The sequence below is a fragment of the Lutra lutra genome, chromosome 8, assembly GCF_902655055.1.
Source record: "Lutra lutra chromosome 8, mLutLut1.2, whole genome shotgun sequence".
In the NCBI taxonomy this organism is placed as follows: domain Eukaryota; kingdom Metazoa; phylum Chordata; class Mammalia; order Carnivora; family Mustelidae; genus Lutra; species Lutra lutra.
Window position 1 is genome coordinate 16,515,645 of NC_062285.1, and position 17,306 is coordinate 16,532,950.

A 17,306-nucleotide genomic window follows, 5' to 3' on the forward strand; every position below is an offset into this window, starting at 1 on the left:
ATGCTGGGCTCCACACTTAATGAGCCGGGAGGGAGTCACTGTAGTGAAAACCAGGTAGCACCTGCCCTTTCCTGTAGGACATGTATTTTTCCCATCTTCTTTCCGGATCATGATCTTAAAAGCTGTGAGCTCCCTGAGTACTGGTCATTTCTATGGCCCTGGTGTCTAACACAATGCCTGGCACACACTGGGTCTCATAAAGTGCTTTGCACGAATGAATGAATGAATGAATGAATGAATCTGAGTAAATGAAATGGGGTAATCAGGATGCATCGTGAATGACTTTTTTTAAAAGATGGGATTTAATTAACCATCTCCTTCTTCCTCCAAAATGGATCTACCCTTGGTCCCAGAAACTGGGTAGGATCCTGGTTTGCTAGGCACAGACAGTGACACTTTAGAAGATGTCTCCGTCGCCTTCCCAGAAGGATCGCATCACATTTTGCACAAAATTCCCTTAGAGCCCTCCCCAGGTGAGACGAGGTGGACGAGCCGGCCCGCGGCGCCCCCGCCTGCCCTCTGCGGGGCTCTGCTCCGAGGGAGGCGCGCGGCTTCCATGAACTTTTTTTCCCCATTAGAAGTTTGGTCAGTTAAAGGATAGAACCTCCTCCGGGAGTCCGGTTAGAGATGGGAGCCGGAAAGAGCTGAACGTGCCCCGAGAACGAGTGAGCCGAAAGCTAGGGTCTCGGGCAACCCCGGCGGCGCCCCGCCTTCGAGGCGGCGGGGAAGACCCTGCAGACTCTGGTGGACTCCAGGCGGCGTAGAGGGGGAGCAGCCGGAGGCGGGTGCTCCCAGCGCACTGGCCCTCGGAGAAGCCGCCCAATTACGAGCACTCGCCACCGAGGCTCCCGAGACGCCCAGCAGCAAGGGCAGCGACCTGAAGCTTCACCCCCCTCCTTCCTCGACCCGGATCTCCTCCGTCTAGGCTAGCGCGTCTCAGAGGACCCCACACCTCGCGCTCCCAGCTCCGGGTCCGGACTCGCCGGCGTCCCCACCCTCCAGCGCCGCCGCCTGGCGCCGGCTTCTCGCTCCTCTTGCCTTCGTCGTCCCGCGTCCGGAAGCGCGATGGCCTCACCGCAGCCCCGGGTAAGAAGCCACGCAATATCCTAGTCGCACTGTTTGCAACCTCTGACAAGCCCCCGGCTCGCCACTCCAGGGGGGCACACCAAGGTCACCAGAATAGGCGTGACTACCTCCACCTTCACCAACCCCCCCCCCCCCGCAAGAGCCCTCCCTTTCGGAGATCTCCAGGGTCGGGTTCCTCCAGCGTCGCTCACCCCAGCTGGGGTCTCTTCCTCGGGCACCCCTCACCCCATCGGGATCCCTCCCTGCCTTTGCCCTTCCGGGGTCCTCACCCCCTTTGGTAACGCTCACTTTCTCTCCCGGGCGACACTGCCTCGTCGTAAGTCTGCCCTCCGTATCCTCCGCGAAAGAGGGGAGGAGATGTGCCTCCCACTCGCTCAAGGGGAGCGGCGGGGAAAGCGACGCAAACTTCTTTGCTGCACTTACTTCGGGCCGAGGCTGCCGCCCCCTCGCCTCGCCTCTCTCTCCCACAGGCAGCTGCTCGGCGGCGACCTGGAGCCACTGCGCTCGCATTCCCCACACCGGCGCAGCTGCGAAATGCGCAGGACCGGGGGCGGGGGGGTGGGGTGGGGGTCTCTCCCGGGCGAGCGCGCCCAGGGCTGGAGTCCCGGGGCCGACGTCCGGCCGCCGCGCTCGGCTGCGAGCTGTGCAGCTGCCGCCTCCAGCAGCCCGGGGAGGCTGCGCACGGCGCCGCGCGCCCGCTCCTCCGCCGGGTCGTTTCTGTCCGAGTTGCAGTTTTCAGTGCATGCCAGGACTGCAGCACCCTCTCCGTCCTCCCCCGGAAACGACTTTCAATTCACCTGGAGGCTCGCGATGCTCCCCTGCGGGCGGGCAGCGTGACAGCGGGTGCAGAGGAGAGGGAGGAGCGCGGGAGCGGCGCCTGCCCGAGTGCGCCTCCAGCTTCCTAGGCGAGGAGCGCGCAACCCTCTCCAGCCGCTCTCCTCGGGACTGCAGTCCTGACGTCACCCCCCCCCCCACCCCGCGGAGGAGCGGCTCGGAGGGTGGGGTGCCGGGAGCGAGGACGCGGGAGTGTGAGCGGGAGTGTGAGCGCGTGTGTGTGCACGCGCCTGTGCCTCGCGAGGCTGGGGACTGGTCGGAACCGCAGCTGGATGTGCGACGAGTCAGAAAACCGAGCTCCCTGCAAACAGGCGCCGAGGGGCTGCTGTGAACAGCCGGGGGCGCTCGCTTCCTGGTTGGGGCGAGGATACTACCCCCCGCGAGTTTGAAGGCGACCAGAGGAAACGGATTAACGCGATAGGGGCCGTTGGAGAGCGGGAGTTGGGCTCTCTCCTTCCCCAAAGTTGCAGGATGCGCTGGACGCCTTTAAAAAGCTGCGCTGGAGATTGAGGAGGAAGACAGGAGTAAACCTTGCGAGAGTTGATTTTCACCTCCTATAGGAAGAAGGCGGGTGGGAATGGGGATGGGAAGAGTCCTCTTGGGGTCCTCCACTCCCGCCGAGAGGCCCTAGGAGGGAGCCCGCTTTGGTCCGCCAAGGGTGTCTGTCGCCTACTCTGAGCAGACATCCAACCCGCCGCCGCTGTGTACTTAGAAGTTGCTGCAAAGGGATCAAGGGGCCGGGACTTACCCACCGAATTCCCCGCCCTGCGTGAACCTGGGGGAGTTTCCGCCCCAGCTGGACGAAGGCACGCGGAACCAGAGAAAGGGGTCAAGACCCAGAATGGGCTCCAGAGGCGCGATACCCTTCCCTCGTGTTCTGGGTCTCAGGCTGCGATGGTCAGAACTCTGCGCAGAGTCCCTAGAGACCATCAGTGTTACAAGGCCCACAGTTGGAGTCTTTGCCACACTCCAGATCCTTACACTTAAAAGAGACCTAAGTAGCCGCCCAACTTTCCTCGTTCCCTGAAGTTCTCCTGGGGACCAAAAATGGGAGACAGTTTCTGCGAAGAACTCAATGAGGGATCTTCGAGATGTTCTGAGATGGCTAAAGTTGTCCCTGACGCGTTTGTCCCTTAGCGACGACCCAGTCTTCTTTGGGGCAGGGTGCCTGGCTCCGTGTGCCTACAGGGCTCTGCACGGCTCTGCACCGCTCGTCTGTACCCTGCGGGGAGTGCCCGCCGCCTGCCGCCTCCCGCCTGGAGCAAAATGTGCAGTGCGCTCCCTGAGAGGCCAGATCCGCTGTCAGCAGCGAAACGACAGGTGCGCACTGCAGTGACAGCAGCAGACCCTAGCAATTTTGCCCGCGTTGAGTGGCACTGATTTTTAAGCCAGCGTCTTCCTTCCTGAACGCTGATTTCTGATATGCCTCGTATTCATTAAAATACTTGGTTAAAACGGAAAGGGTGAGGTGTGGGAAGTGAAAAGTAAACAGAATGAAAAAAAAAAAAAAAGATCCCCTGTCCACAAATACTTTTTAACTTCAGATTCTTAAGGTTACTAAAAGTCGGCTCAGCCCTACTTGAAGCAGTAGAAAGTTTCATTGCATTCTTGAATCTCAAATGGAATCTTAACAGAATAGAAGAACGTTTGGGATCTTGGGCCACTGCCTTAGATTTCAAAGTCTCAGGAATTCCCACATTTGAAAATTAGAATTCTAGCTAATCAGACAATATATGGATACTCTTAACTGTGAGTCGGATTTAACAAATAGAATAATTAAAATAACTAAAGAAGCAGCATGTTCCTAATTAAAAGAACAGGAAGTTTTCAGAGAAGGACATAGGGTATCAGCTTCCAGGTCCTCTTGAAAGGGTCCTTTATTTTTAATATATAAGTTGGAAAACACCCTGTCATCACAAAGCAATTACATAACTAGATCCTAATTATGCATGTTTCAGAAACAGCGATTCCTCAGTAGGAATGACAGTTCCTGAAAATGTTAATTCCGATTAACAGTGTGGGAATGAGCAAGGCATTGACAAAGGAATGGTTTGAAAACAAGATTTTGAAGTGGCAGCTAACCTGGTACGTATGAACCTTCTAAGTTGGGGCACAATTTTGCTTCCTAATGTTCCCTGTCAACAGCTAATTAGTAATGCTATCTTTGCAGGTATGACAGCTGGCTGGCATAGGCAAGGTAAGTAATGGCTATTTAATGTGGCAGGCCTAAGTACTCCTTCCTTGATTTCCTATTATATTCTGTTCACAGCTCCAGGAGAACTTTTTTTCACATTCTAATGTGATTGGTTGTTTGCAGGTCTGTCTCCCTTCTAGATTTAAAATCTCCTTCAGAGCAGGAATTTTGGCTTTCTCTCCACAGGACCCAGGACAGTGCCTGGAAAATGATAGGCACTTAATATAATACATGTTGACTGAATTAACTGCTTTTTAAGGAGTCTAAAATAACTACAAGTTAAAATCTGTGTGTTCCAAACTGTCTCATGTCAGCTATGTGAGACAAAATGTATACAGTATATATATATATATGTGCCATATATATATATATATCTTATATATATTCATATATGAAATGAAAAGGGGAGGAAAAAAATCACTTTTCAAGAGGATAAGTGGCTGAGTTGGAGTTTAAATTGTCCAGAGAAATATCCTTATCCTATGATCTTATCCCTTGAGAATCCTTTCATGTTTGTCAATTGACATTTATTTATGTATTTTAAGTTTGGGGTTTGGAGCACAGAAGCACTATCCAAAGTGCATTACAAGTATTTTCCCACTGGTCAGAAAGCAGCAAACATTTCAGTTGGGTCTATGCATTTCTGATTCGTTAAGAGTTCAGCTCTCCCTGGACTTTGCCCTAATCAGTGTGAGACAGCACCCAGGGGTCCCAGACACTGCCAATATGGCCCAGTAGGCTGCAGGCCAGTGCTTCTGCGACCATGCTGTCTAACACAGAACACCTGTGGCCGGGCAGTTCGATCAACAGACACAGTCCAGGGACCAGGTGGAAAATTGTGTACGTGTACACACCAGTCCATAGCTACCACAGAGTCAGAATATCATGTTTACAAATAAGGAACAGCTCTGCTGGGAGTCAGGGTGGGAGTTTTTCAAAGGGGACACTTTTTTTTGTTTTTTTTTACAGATAGAGTACTTTTTTTTTTAAGATTTTATTTATTTATTTGACAGACACAGATCGCAAGTAGGCAGAGAGGCAGGCAGAGAGAGAGGGAGAAGCAGGCTCCCTGCTGAGCAGAGAGCCCAATTCGGGGCTTGATCCCAGGACCCCAGGATCATGACCTGAGCCAAAGGCAGAGGCTTTAACCCACTGAGCCACCCAGGCATCCCTCACTTTTAAAATATAACAGTAGCTTTTTACCGCACACTCTGTAGCCATTAAAGCCTCTAAACCAAACCCTTTAGCAAATAAATGTTGGCAAAACTGTGGAGACTCATAATTCTGTTTTACCAGAAGCCATCTCCTGAGCAAAACAAGTTCTGTGATTCAACTTCTTATTTTCTGCCACAACAACCAAAAAAGGCGGGGGGGGGGGGGGGGGTGGGGAGGGAAAGAAGGAAGGAAGAAAGAGGGGAGAAAAAGGGACAAGAATGAAGGTTAAAATTATTTCATATAGGAAAACAGTATGGAGGTTGAGATTAAAAAGTTCAAAATAGGATCGAGCCCCACATCGGGCTCTCTGCTCGGCAAGGAGCCTGCTTCCTCCCTCTCTCTCTGCCTGCCTCTCTGCCTACTTGTGATCTCTGTCTGTCAGATGAATAAATAAAATCTTTAAAAAAAAAAAAAGTTCAAAATAGAACTACCTAATAACCCATCAATTGCCCCTACTGGGTATTCACCCAAAGAATAAAAGAGCTAATTCAAAGGGATAGGTGCATCCCTATGTTTACTGCAGCATTGTTTACAATAGCCAAGATATGAAAGTAGCCCAAATATCCACTGATTGATGAATGGATAAAGAAGATGTAGTACACACACATTCACACACACACACACACACACAGTGGAATGTTACTCAACCATAAAAAAAGAATGAAAACTTGCCACGTGCAATGACATGGATGGTGCTAGAGTGTATAATGTTGAGCAAAATAAGTCAGAGAAAGACACATACCGTATGATTTCACTCATATGTGGAATTTAAAAAATAAACGAGCGAAGGGTGGGGGGAGTAAGAGAAAGAGAGACAAACCAAGAAACAGACTCTTCATTATAGAGAAGAAGCTGATAGTTACCAGAGGGGGGTGGGCAGAAGGATGGGTGAAGCAGGTGATGGGGATTAAGGAGGGCACTTGTCCTGATGAGGACAGGGTGTTGTATGAGGTGTTGAGTCACTATATTGTACACCTGAAACTAATAGAACACTGTATTTTAACTAACTGGGATAGAAATAAAAACCTAAAAAAAAGGAAAAATGAAAAAAAATTATTTCATGTAGGGCTTACCTAAAAAAACAATTAACATATATATCTTGTGAGGTACCTGGGTGGCTTAGTAGGTTTAACCGTCTGCCTTCAACTCAGGTCATGATCCCAGGGTCCTGGGATTGAGTCCCCCACATTGGACTTGACTCAGCAGTGTCTGTTTGTCCCTCTCCCTCAACACGTCCCCCCACCAGCACCACTCCTGTGCTTCTTCTCTTGTCTCTCTCTCTCTCAAATAAATAGTCTTTAAAATAAAAACCACATGTATCTTGTATATATTTATTCTATGCATTTATAAAGAGAGATTATGGTCAAAATAATTTTAACAAATCTGTCCAATTATGTAGATACTACATTTTTTAAAAAGAATAAAAAGAACCCAAAATAGCTCACAATAAAGAAAACATCAAAAATTGTAAACATTTGTTTTTAGGACATAGTAAAATCGCTATAAAACACTGGAATTTTCCTGTAACTTCTCTCAGGACTTGGATTTGCTCTTAATATTTTATGCCTCATGATATATTAATAGCTTTGTATTTGAACTGTATAGTTCTTTTTTAAATTTTATTTTTTATAAACATATATTTTTATCCCCAGGGGTACAGGTCTGTGAATTGCCAGGTTTACACACTTCACAGCACTCACCATAGCACATACCCTCCCCAATGTCCATAACCCCATCCCCCGTTCTCCCAACCCCCCTCCCCCCATCAACCCTCAGTTTGTTTTGTGAGATTAAGAGTCACTTATGGTTTGTCTCCCTCCCAATCCCATCTTGTTTCATTTACTCTTCTCCTACCCTCTTAACCCCCCATGTTGCATCTCCTCTCCCTCATATCAGGGAGATCATATGATAGTTGTCTTTCTCCGATTGCCTTATTTCGCTAAGCATGATACCCTCTAGTTCCATCCACGTCATTGCAAATGGCAAGATTTCATTTCTTTTGATGGCCGCATAGTATTCCATTGTGTATATATACCACATCTTCTCTATCCATTCGTCTGTTGATGGACATCTAGGTTCTTTCCATAGTTTGGCTATTGTAGACATTGCTGCTATAAACATTCGGGTGCACGTGCCCCTTTGGATCACTACGTTTGTATCTTTAGGTTAAATACCCAGTAGCGCAATTGCTGGGTCATAGGGTAGTTCTATTTTCAACATTTTGAGGAACCTCCATGCTGTTTTCCAGAGTGGTTGCACCAGCTTGCAATCCCACCAACAGTGTAGGAGGGTTCCCCTTTCTCCGCATCCTCGCCAGCATCTGTCATTTCCTGACTTGGTAATTTTAGCCATTCTGACTGGTGTGAGGTGATATCTCATTGTGGTTTTGATTTGTATTTCCCTGATGCCGAGTGATATGGAGCACTTTTTCATGTGTCTGTTGGCCATCTGGATATCTTCTTTGCAGAAATGTCTGTTCATGTCCTCTGCCCATTTCTTGATTGGATTATTTGTTCTTTGGGTGTTGAGTTTGCTAAGTTCTTTATAGATTTTGGACACTAGCCCTTTATCTGATATGTCATTTGCAAATATCTTCTCCCATTCTGTCAGTTGTCTTTTGGTTTTGTTAACTGTTTCCTTTGCTGTGCAAAAGCTTTTGATCTTGATAAAATCCCAATAGTTCGTTTTGCCCTCGCTTCCCTTGCCTTTGGCAAAGTTTCTAGGAAGAAGTTGCTGCGGCTGAGATCAAAGAGGTTGCTGCCTGAGTTCTCCTCAAGAATTTTGATGGATTCCTATCTCACATTGAGGTCTTTCATCCATTTTGAGTCTATTTTTTTGTATGGTGAAAGGAAATGGCCCAGTTTCATTCTTCTGCGTGTGGCTGTCCAATTTTCCCAACATCATTTGTTGAAGAGACTGTCTTTTTTCCCTTGGACGTTCTTTCCTGCTTTGTCAAAGATTAGTTGACCATAGAGTTGAGAGTCCATTCTGGTTTTCTTTTTCAACATTCCTCTGGCTATTTGGGGTCTTTTCTGGTTCCATATAAATTTTAGGATTATTTGTTCCATTTCCTTGAAAAAATTTGATGGTTATTTTGATAGGAATTGCATTAAATGTGTAGATTGCTTTAGGTAGCATAGACATTTTCACAATATTTGTTCTTCCAATCCATGAAGCATGGAACATTTTTCCACTTCTTTGTGTCTTCCTCAGTTTCTTTCATGAGGACTTTATAGTTTTCTGAGTACAGATTCTTTGCCTCTTTGGTTAGGTTTATTCCTAGATATATTATGGTTTTGGGTGCAATTATAAATGGGATCAACTTCTTAATTTCTCTTTATTCTGTCTTGCTGTTGGTGTATAGAAATGCAACTGATTTCTGTGCATTGATTTTATATCCTGACACTTTACTGAATTCCTGTATCAGTTCTAGCAATTTTGAAGTGAAGTCTTTTGGGTTTTCCACATAAAATATATCATCTACAAAAAGTGAGAGTTTGACTTCTTTGCTGATTCATATGCCTTTTATTTCTTTTTGTTGTCTGATTGCTGAGCCTAGGACTTCTAGTGCTATGTTGAATAGCAATGGTGATAGTGGACAGCCCTGCTGTGTTCCTGACCTTAGAGGAAAAGCTTTCAGTTTTTCCCTGTTGAGGTTGATATTCGCTCTGAGTTTTCCCAGATGGCTTTTATGATATTGAGGTATGTAACCTCTATGCCAACACTGTGAAGATTTTTGAATAAGAAAGGATGCTGTACTTTGTCAGATGTTTTTTTCAGCATCTATTGAGAGTATCATATGGTTCTTGTTCTTTCTTCTATTAATGTATTATATCACATTGATTGATTTCTGGATGTTGAACCAACCTTGCAGCCCAGGAATAAATCCCACTTGGTCACGGTGAATAATCCTTTTAATGTACGGTTGGATCCTATTGGCTAATATTTTGGTGAGAGTTTTTATATCCATGTTCACCAAGGATATTGGTCTGTAATTCTCCTTTTTGATGGGGTCTTTGTCTGGTTTTGGGATCAAAGTAATGCTGGCCTCATAAAATGAGTTTGGAAGTTTTCTTTCCATTTCTATTTTTTGGAACAGTTTCAGGAGAATAGGTATTAATTCCTCTTTAAATGTTTGGTAGAATTCCCCTGGGAAGCCATCTGGCACTGGGCTCTTGTTTGTTGGGAGATTTTTGATGACTGCTTGAATCTCCTCACTGGTTATGGGTCCGTTCAGGTGTTCTATTTCTTCCTGGTTCAATTTTGGTAGTTTATATGTCTCTAGGGATGCATCCATTTCTTCCAGATTGTGAAATTTGCTGATGTATAGTTGCTTATAATGGGTTCTTTTTTTTTTTAAGATTTTATTTATTTATTTGACAGACAGAGATGACAAGTAGGCAGAGAGGCAGGCAGAGAGAGGAGGAAGCAGGCTCCCCCACTGAGCAGAGAGCCTCACGGGGGCTTAATCCCAGGACCCTGGGATCATAACCTTAGACGAAGGCAGAGGCTTTAACCCACTGAGCCATCCAGGCGCCCCTTACAATAGGTTCTTAAATTGTTTGTATTTCTTTGGTGTTGGTTGTGATCTCTCCTCTTTCATTCATGATTTTATTAATTTGGGTCCTTTCTCTTTTCTTTTTGATAACTCAGGCCGGGGCTTTATCAATCTTATTAATTCTTCAAAGAACCAATTCCTAGTTTTGTTGATCTGTTCTATTCTTTTGTTTTCTGTTTCATTGATTTCTGATCTCATCTTTATTATTTCTTTTCTCCTTCTGGGTTTAGGCTTTCTTTGCTGTTCTTTCTCCAGCTCCTTTAGGTGTAGGGTTAGGTTGTGTACTTGAGACCTTTCTTGTTTCTTGAGAAAGACTTGTGTTGCTATATACTTTTCTCTCAGGACCACCTTTGCTGTGTCCCAAAGATTTTGAACAGTTGTGCTTTCATTTTCATTTGTTTCCATGAATTTTTAAATTCTTCTTTAATTTCCTGGTTGAGCCATTCATTCTTTAGTAGGATGCTCTTTAGCCTCCATGTATTTGAGTTCTTTCCAACTTTCCTTTTGTGGTTGAGTTCTAGTTTCAAAGCACTGTGGTCTGAAAATATGCAGGGAGTGATCCCAATCTTTGGTACTGGTTGAAACCTGATTTATGACCCAGGATGTGATCTATTCTGGAGAATGTTCCACGTGCACTAGAAAAGAATGTGTATTCTGTTGCTTTGGGATGGAATGTTCTGAATGTATCTGTGATGTCCTTCTGGTCAAGTGTGTCATTTAAAGCCTTTATTTCCTTGTTGATCTTTGCTTAGATGATCTGCCCATTTCAGTGAGGGGTCTGTTAAAGTCTCCTACTATTATTGTGCTGTTGTCGATGTGTTTCTTTCATTTTGCTATTAATTGGTTTATATAATTGGCTGCTCCTTGTTAGGGGCATAGATATTTAAAATTGTTAGATCTTGTTGGAAAGACCCTTTAAGTATGATATAGTATCCTTCCTCGTCTCTTATTGTAGTCATTGGCTTAAAATCTAATTTATATGATATAAGGATTGCCACCCCAGCTTTCTTTTGATGTCCATTAACATGGTAAATTGTTTTCCACCCCCTCACTTTCAATCTGGAGGTGTCTTTGGGTCTGAAATGAGTTTCTTACATACAGCATATTGATGGGTCTTGTTTTTTTTTTTTTTTTAATCCATTCTGATACCCTGTGTCTTTTGATTGGGGCATTTAGCCCATTTACATTCAGGATAACTATTGAAATATATTAATTTAGTGCCATTATATTGCCTGTAAGGTGACTGTTACTATATATTGTCTCTATTCCTTACTTTTAGGCTCTCTCTTTGCTTAGAGGACCCCTTTCAATATTTCCTGTAGGGCTGGTTTGGCATTTGCAAATTCTTTTAGTTTTTATTTATCCTGGAAACTTTTTATCTCTCCTATTTTTCAGTGACAGCCTAGCTGGATATAGTATTCGTGGCTGCATATTTTTCTTGTTTACTCCTCTGAATATATCATGCCTGTCCTTTCTGGCCTGCCAGATCTCTGTGGATAGGTCTCCTGCCAATCTAATATTTCTACCATTGTATGTTACATACCTCTTGTCCCAAGCTGCTTTCAGGATTTTCGCTTTGTCACTGAGACCTGTTAAGTTTTACTATTAGATAATGGGGTGTTGACCTATTTTTACTGATTTTGAGGGGTGTCCTCTGTGCCTCCTGGATTTTTATGCTTGTTCCCTTTGCCAAATCAGGGAAATTCTCTGCTATAATTTGCTCCAATATACCTTCTGCTCCTCTCTCTTTCTTCTTCTTCTGGGATCCCAATTATTCTAATATTGTTTCATCACTTATCTCTCAAATTCTCCCCTCGTGATCCAGTAGTTGTTTATCTCTCTTTTTCTCAGCTTTCTTTCTCCATCATTTGGTCTTCTATATCACTAATTCTCTCTTTTGTCTCATTTATTCTAGCAGTAAGAGCCTCCATTTTTTATTTTATCTCATTAATAGCTTTTTTAAATTTCAACTTGGTTAGATTTTAGTTCTTCTATTTTTCCCAGAAAGGGCTTTTATCTCTCCAGAAAGGGATTCTCTAGTATCTTCCATGGTTTTTTTGAGCCCAGCTACCATCTTCAATCATCATTCTGAACTCTAGATCTGACATCTTACTAATGTCCATATTGATTAGGTCCCTAGCCATTGGTACTGCCTCTTGCTCTTTTTTTTTTTTTTTTGAGGTGTTTTCCTACCTTGTCATTTTATCCAGATAAGAATAGATGAATGAGAGAACAAAATACTAAAAGGGTAGCAATGACCCCAGAAAAATATACACTAACCAAATTAGAAGAGACCCTAAACTAGGGGGTAAGAGGGAAGAAGAAAGGAGGGGAAAAAAAAAAAAAATATATATATATATATATATATATGTATATATATATATAGACACACACTGGTGAATAGAACAGAGCCACACACTTTATTCTGGGTATATTTTGGTCTGTTAGAAGAAACTGCCTCCCAAAATTTTAAAGAAAGAAAAATTTACATGTATACAAAAATAAGGGTAAACACAATGAAGGGATGGAATGTGATTGTAATGATGAAAATTTAAAAAGACTCTAAAAAAGGAATTGATAAAAGTTGGTTGAAAAAAGAAAATAAAAAGGAAAGAATGTGATCAGGCTGGTTTTCATGTGATTTCCTGTGAGTTATGCTGGATCTAGCATAACTAGACATTTGAAAAATGAAAAAAATGGGTTCAGAACCCAAACATTTGTACCTGGGCAAGTAGAGGAGGATTGAATTTATAAGAGCCAATTAGAACTTCTTAAGGAGCGTCAGGAAATCTTTTTAAGTGGATGTAGTTACAGTGTTTTGATTCTCCTTGAATTGTGTGAAGGAGCTCCAGTCTTAAGTCTGAAAGTACACTTGCTTCAATGCTTCAGTCCTTCTAAAGCACTTATTTCTTTAACCCCATTTTGGGCCTGGTCTCCTCCCACTTTGGCACAGAGTAGTTTTATTTGTTTTGGGTTTTTTTATTTTGTTTTGTTTTTCATTTAGATTGTCTAATGCAAGCAGTTAGAACTTAGGTACCTCTGGGCAGAGCCCTTATCTGCCTACGTGTTTATAGAGCATTCTGTACACTTAGAGGACTTTATAAATAATAATAACAGTAATCACCCTCTATACAAAATTAGAATGTTAACATATTCAACCAGTCTAGTATGCTGATTTGCTCTAGTGCTTCATAATTATCTCATGAAACCAATGGTATAATGGGCACTACATTATACAATCTTCCAAAAATATGTTCCTATATATTCTGGCAGAGAGATGCACCTGTGGTTTTCCTCCACCCACCTCTAAGATTCAGAAATGGCAGGGTGATACTTAAGTTGTATTCATGCTGCAAACTATTCAAAGTAATCTCCTTTTCAGCCTTTTCCTCTCCCAAAGCCAGCCAGCATTAAGTGTGGCTAAGATATATGTGTCCTAAAGGAGCAACTTGAACAAGGAGATGGGAATGTATAATTTGCCCCACATAAAGGACTGCATGAGAATTACAGATTGCTACACTCAATTATTGAGGGAAATCTAGGGCCTTGGGTCATTCCTGTAAGCTTTAGCCATTGGTAACTACCAACGGCACAGCTGTAAGCTGCTTGATGTTTTGCTGTCTGATTAAACAGCAACCAGAAAATTAGTCTGATTTTGTTATAAAAACAGTGAACTGCCTCGCATTTTCTTTCTTTGTAAAAATTTTATTTATTTATTTGCGAGAACATGCTTGAGCGGGGGGGAGGGCAGAGAAGCAGACTCCCCACTGAGCATGGACTGGATCCCAGGACTCTGGGATCATGACCTGAGCCAAAGGCAGACACTTAAGCAACTGAGCCACCCAGGCGCCCTGCCTTGCATTTTCAAACCCAGAGGAGAAGAGGAAGAAATTGCAGAAAACACAGTTGATAAATACCTCTTGCTTTACAATAAGCATTACTGCTCTCTTCCTGCAATAAACTTACCAGGTTAAGGTAACCGAGTTAGTCTTACAGCTTCCATCTTAGGTAGACAGGTTACATGCCCAAAATACCCATGGCATTTGAAAAGCTGTAGTGTTGAAAGAGCAGTGCTACATAAAATTGAAAACCTCACACCATTCTACTATCTAAGAAGAGGGAGCTCCCTGACTTGCTTGCTTTTTTTTTGCCCAGGGGTTTTCTTCTAGTGCAGTAATGTTATTTTAATGTGCCAGAATGGGAACCCTGGCCAGAGACTTCTGCCATCAAAAATTCCAGTGTCTCAGGCTGTATTTTTAGTCTTCTGAATTAATTGGATATAGCACCCTATAGTAAAAACCCCTTTGACGTTGACGCAGAAATCCCTAAGGCATAGTTTCCAGAAAGAACTGCTGGCTGGCCACAGAGCTGAGAGGCTCCATCTGGCAAAGCCCCCGAAATCTGCACTCAACAATCCTGGCTCTCTGCGTTCTCTCCAGCAGAGCAAAACTCATTGATTTTACAGTACATGGAGCTGACTTTGGAAGATGTTATCATTTGAAACAGTATCCAGTCCACCAAAATAATCATGGGGTGTGTTAAGTTTTCACTTGCAGCTACTTCAAAAAAAGAAACTTTTTTCTTTTAATAATGAAAAGCTGTCCTGACCTAATCCTCAAACTTGTGTGCAAAGGACCATGGCCGGTGAGAAATGCAAGTCAAAATGCCTTCCGGAACATTCCCATTAAAATGATTAAAGGTAGCAACAGCTCCTGAAGTTTTTTTTTAAGATTTTTTTTTTTTTTTTTTTTTTTTTTTTTTGACAGAGAGAAATCACAGGTAGGCAGAGAGGCGGGCAGAGAGAGAGGAGGAAGCAGGCTCCCTGCTGAGCAGAAAGCCCGATGTGGGGCTTGAACCCAGGACCTGGGATCATGACCTGAGCCGAAGGCAGCGGCTTAACCCACTGAGCCACCCAGGCGCCCCCTGAAGTTTTAAACTATATATATTCTTAGTTAAAACACCATGGAAGGACATACTACTCAGTGCTGGGAAGGAAAAAAATATATATGCCAGGAGAAATATTCATAGCGACAAAGGATAGGTGGGTTTAAGGTGAAACACGTTCCAGCTTGCATTTCAACTTGCATCCCAGAGGTCGACTTACAAGACAGGTGTAGAAACAGAAATGACACTGGATATTTTGAGAAAGCAGTGACTCAATGTCCGGAATTAGGGGCTCACAAAATCACTGGAAGATCTTGAGGAAAAAGTTCTCACCAGAAATGGCATGCAGAAAATAACAGAACTGAACTTCCTGGCTGGCCACGACCTCTGAGGCTTCCCCGGGGCTCACGGGCCACCTCCTTGAACATGTTTCTAGAAGAGTTAGTGCTTGGCTCTCATGGTTTCCCTCGCATGGTTTCTTGTTGTTGTTGTAAGATTTCAGAAGTTCCCGGGGGGTGGGGGGGGGGATTCAGGCAGCAGAGTCCTTGTTAACATCGCTGTTATAATTTAAGGTAGTCTTGGGGAACAGATAAGCAAGTAGGCTTTGAGAGAACAGTACGTTTCTTTATGGTGTCTTGGCTTTTTAAAAAAGCCTCTTAGCTTCAAAAAAAAATTTTTTTTTATATAGCTTTAAGTGGATGTAGTCTAAAAATACGTATTCTGTTTGTCCAGACCACCATAATAGTAGAGACTTAATAAGGGTACACACACACACACACACACACAGCATTTCTATAATCCCACCCCCACACTCTATGACAAGACTTTGATTCTCCACCTAAAGAGCATTCCTTGCATGGTCCTGAGGCGTTGAGGAGTCCAGCTCTGGGCCAAAATCCTATGTGGGATCTTTCTGGGCCAACCAGAGGAGATTACGAAGGCTCTGCCCAGCAGGCCCCACGCTGCCCTCCCACAGCCGACTCAGGGCCCAGCCACGGCATTGCAGTTTGCCTGGGGGAGCTGCCTGCTAAGACTCAGGGCCCCCGAGGCCAGCCATGCCCATCCTCAGATCAGTACTCCCAGCACAAGCACCTCCATGTAGAAGCTTCCTTATGGGGACCCCGACTAAGGCACTTTTCTCAACTCTGAGTCAGTACTTTTCCATTCCTGGTCCATCCTCCCCTTCCCCTTCCTCCCCCACAGGTGCATAAAAAGGCAGTCACCTTTTGTTCCGGGCTCCTCAGCACTGAACCCAGCTTCCCCCGACCTCCAATCAGCAGGTCCTGACCCTAGAGGCTGCAATTATTTCTAAGCCTCTAAAGGGTTCTTTCATGAAAGCTACTCTCAACTACCTTGGGGAGCATGGGGTTTCCCTCTTCCCTTCCCTCTGGTTCCTGGGTGGTCCGGGGGACCAGGGAAGTGTCCTCTGAACCAATGTTGATGGCGCTGGAGCCACCTTCTAGGGGTGGGAGATCTGCCATGCTGCCACAGTGAATACAGCTAGTGCTCTCTTGTGCCAATGACATTCATAGTCAGTCCTCCTTCTGCTGTGTTTCCTGCAAAGGAAAAGTTCCCTCCTTGTGTATATACACCTCATTACTGAGGCTCCTAGCAAGGCTGCTTTGTGTGCTTAGGGACTTGGAGAGGGTGCCATGAAATGCCTCATTCATTTTTACTAGAATTCTCTCCAAGTTGCTGACACAAGGGGACATGAGCGAGAGGAACATCTGAGTGACAGACATTTACGGTTCTCAAAATGACCCCTTCCTTGCTACAGCCCAGCTCCACTAGACCTCTCCTCTCTCTGAGAATGGGTTGAGCCTATGTGTGAGTTCCTTCTTGGCCATTAGTGGTTGCTGCTGTTCATCAACTCACTAATTTGTCATCCCAGCACCCGGAGCTGAAGAGGCTGGAAAGCTACAAACTACATTTCCCACAGTTCCTCTACCTAAGCTTTAGGATTCAAGGTAGGGCTCCCTGATAGATACACTCCCCTAAGATTTGCATGTCTGCTCATGGGCTAACTGCTTATGAGCCCCTGTCTCCATTGCCTCTAGGACTCCCTGGAAAGCAATGCAGATCGGGCAAAGGGACGTGGGTTGTTCCTTCTTAGATTTTTGGTGAAAACCTTCCACATCCTTTAGGCTATGTTTTGTTCTTGTATGTTGTCTTTCTGTCACCTGTATACACATTTTTGGAAGTGGAGATGGATGTACACCCTGCTTTAAAATGCAGGCTTTTCTTGTCTGGAGGACTAACACAAGGATTCTCATACTTCTAATGTAGGCAGTTTCTTTTAAAACACAAGCAAAGGTCCAATTATTTTATGTTGATTATTTTTAGTATTTGGCCTATATATATAGGGACATATGTCACGTTTCCGGCTTCCCAACACTTTCCAACACCTTTCTAATTTCGGGAAATGTTCCACTTTGTGAGTTTCACCTTTTCAAGATTAAACATGTGGATGTCTCACTTGTTCAACCTCCTTTGCAGCTAGAGCACAGGCAGGTAACTGGGTGCCAGTGGTGTGTT

General features: G+C 44.4%; 1 protein-coding gene and 1 long non-coding RNA gene across 6 annotated transcripts in view; one reads left to right on the forward strand and one right to left on the reverse strand.

Annotated features, from left to right (window-relative positions):
• Positions 1–1,864, reverse strand: part of KIAA1217 (KIAA1217 ortholog) — a 750,245-nt gene extending 748,381 nt beyond the window's left edge. For 2 of the 3 annotated variants that reach the window (XM_047742845.1, XM_047742844.1), the window contains exon 1: positions 1,510–1,864. The gene's annotated coding sequence lies outside the window, so the exon portion shown is untranslated. Of the gene's footprint in view, positions 1–1,374; positions 1,390–1,509 lie in introns of those variants that run through there. The other variant, XM_047742846.1, reaches the window with a different exon arrangement.
• The window catches only part of LOC125107592 (uncharacterized), a 72,396-nt gene continuing 55,680 nt past the window's right edge, over positions 591–17,306 (forward strand). For all 3 annotated transcript variants that reach the window (XR_007129605.1, XR_007129604.1, XR_007129603.1), the window contains exons 1-3: positions 591–1,086; positions 3,879–4,005; positions 4,091–4,117. This is a non-coding gene — a long non-coding RNA (uncharacterized LOC125107592). The remainder of the gene's footprint in view (positions 1,087–3,878; positions 4,006–4,090; positions 4,118–17,306) is intronic.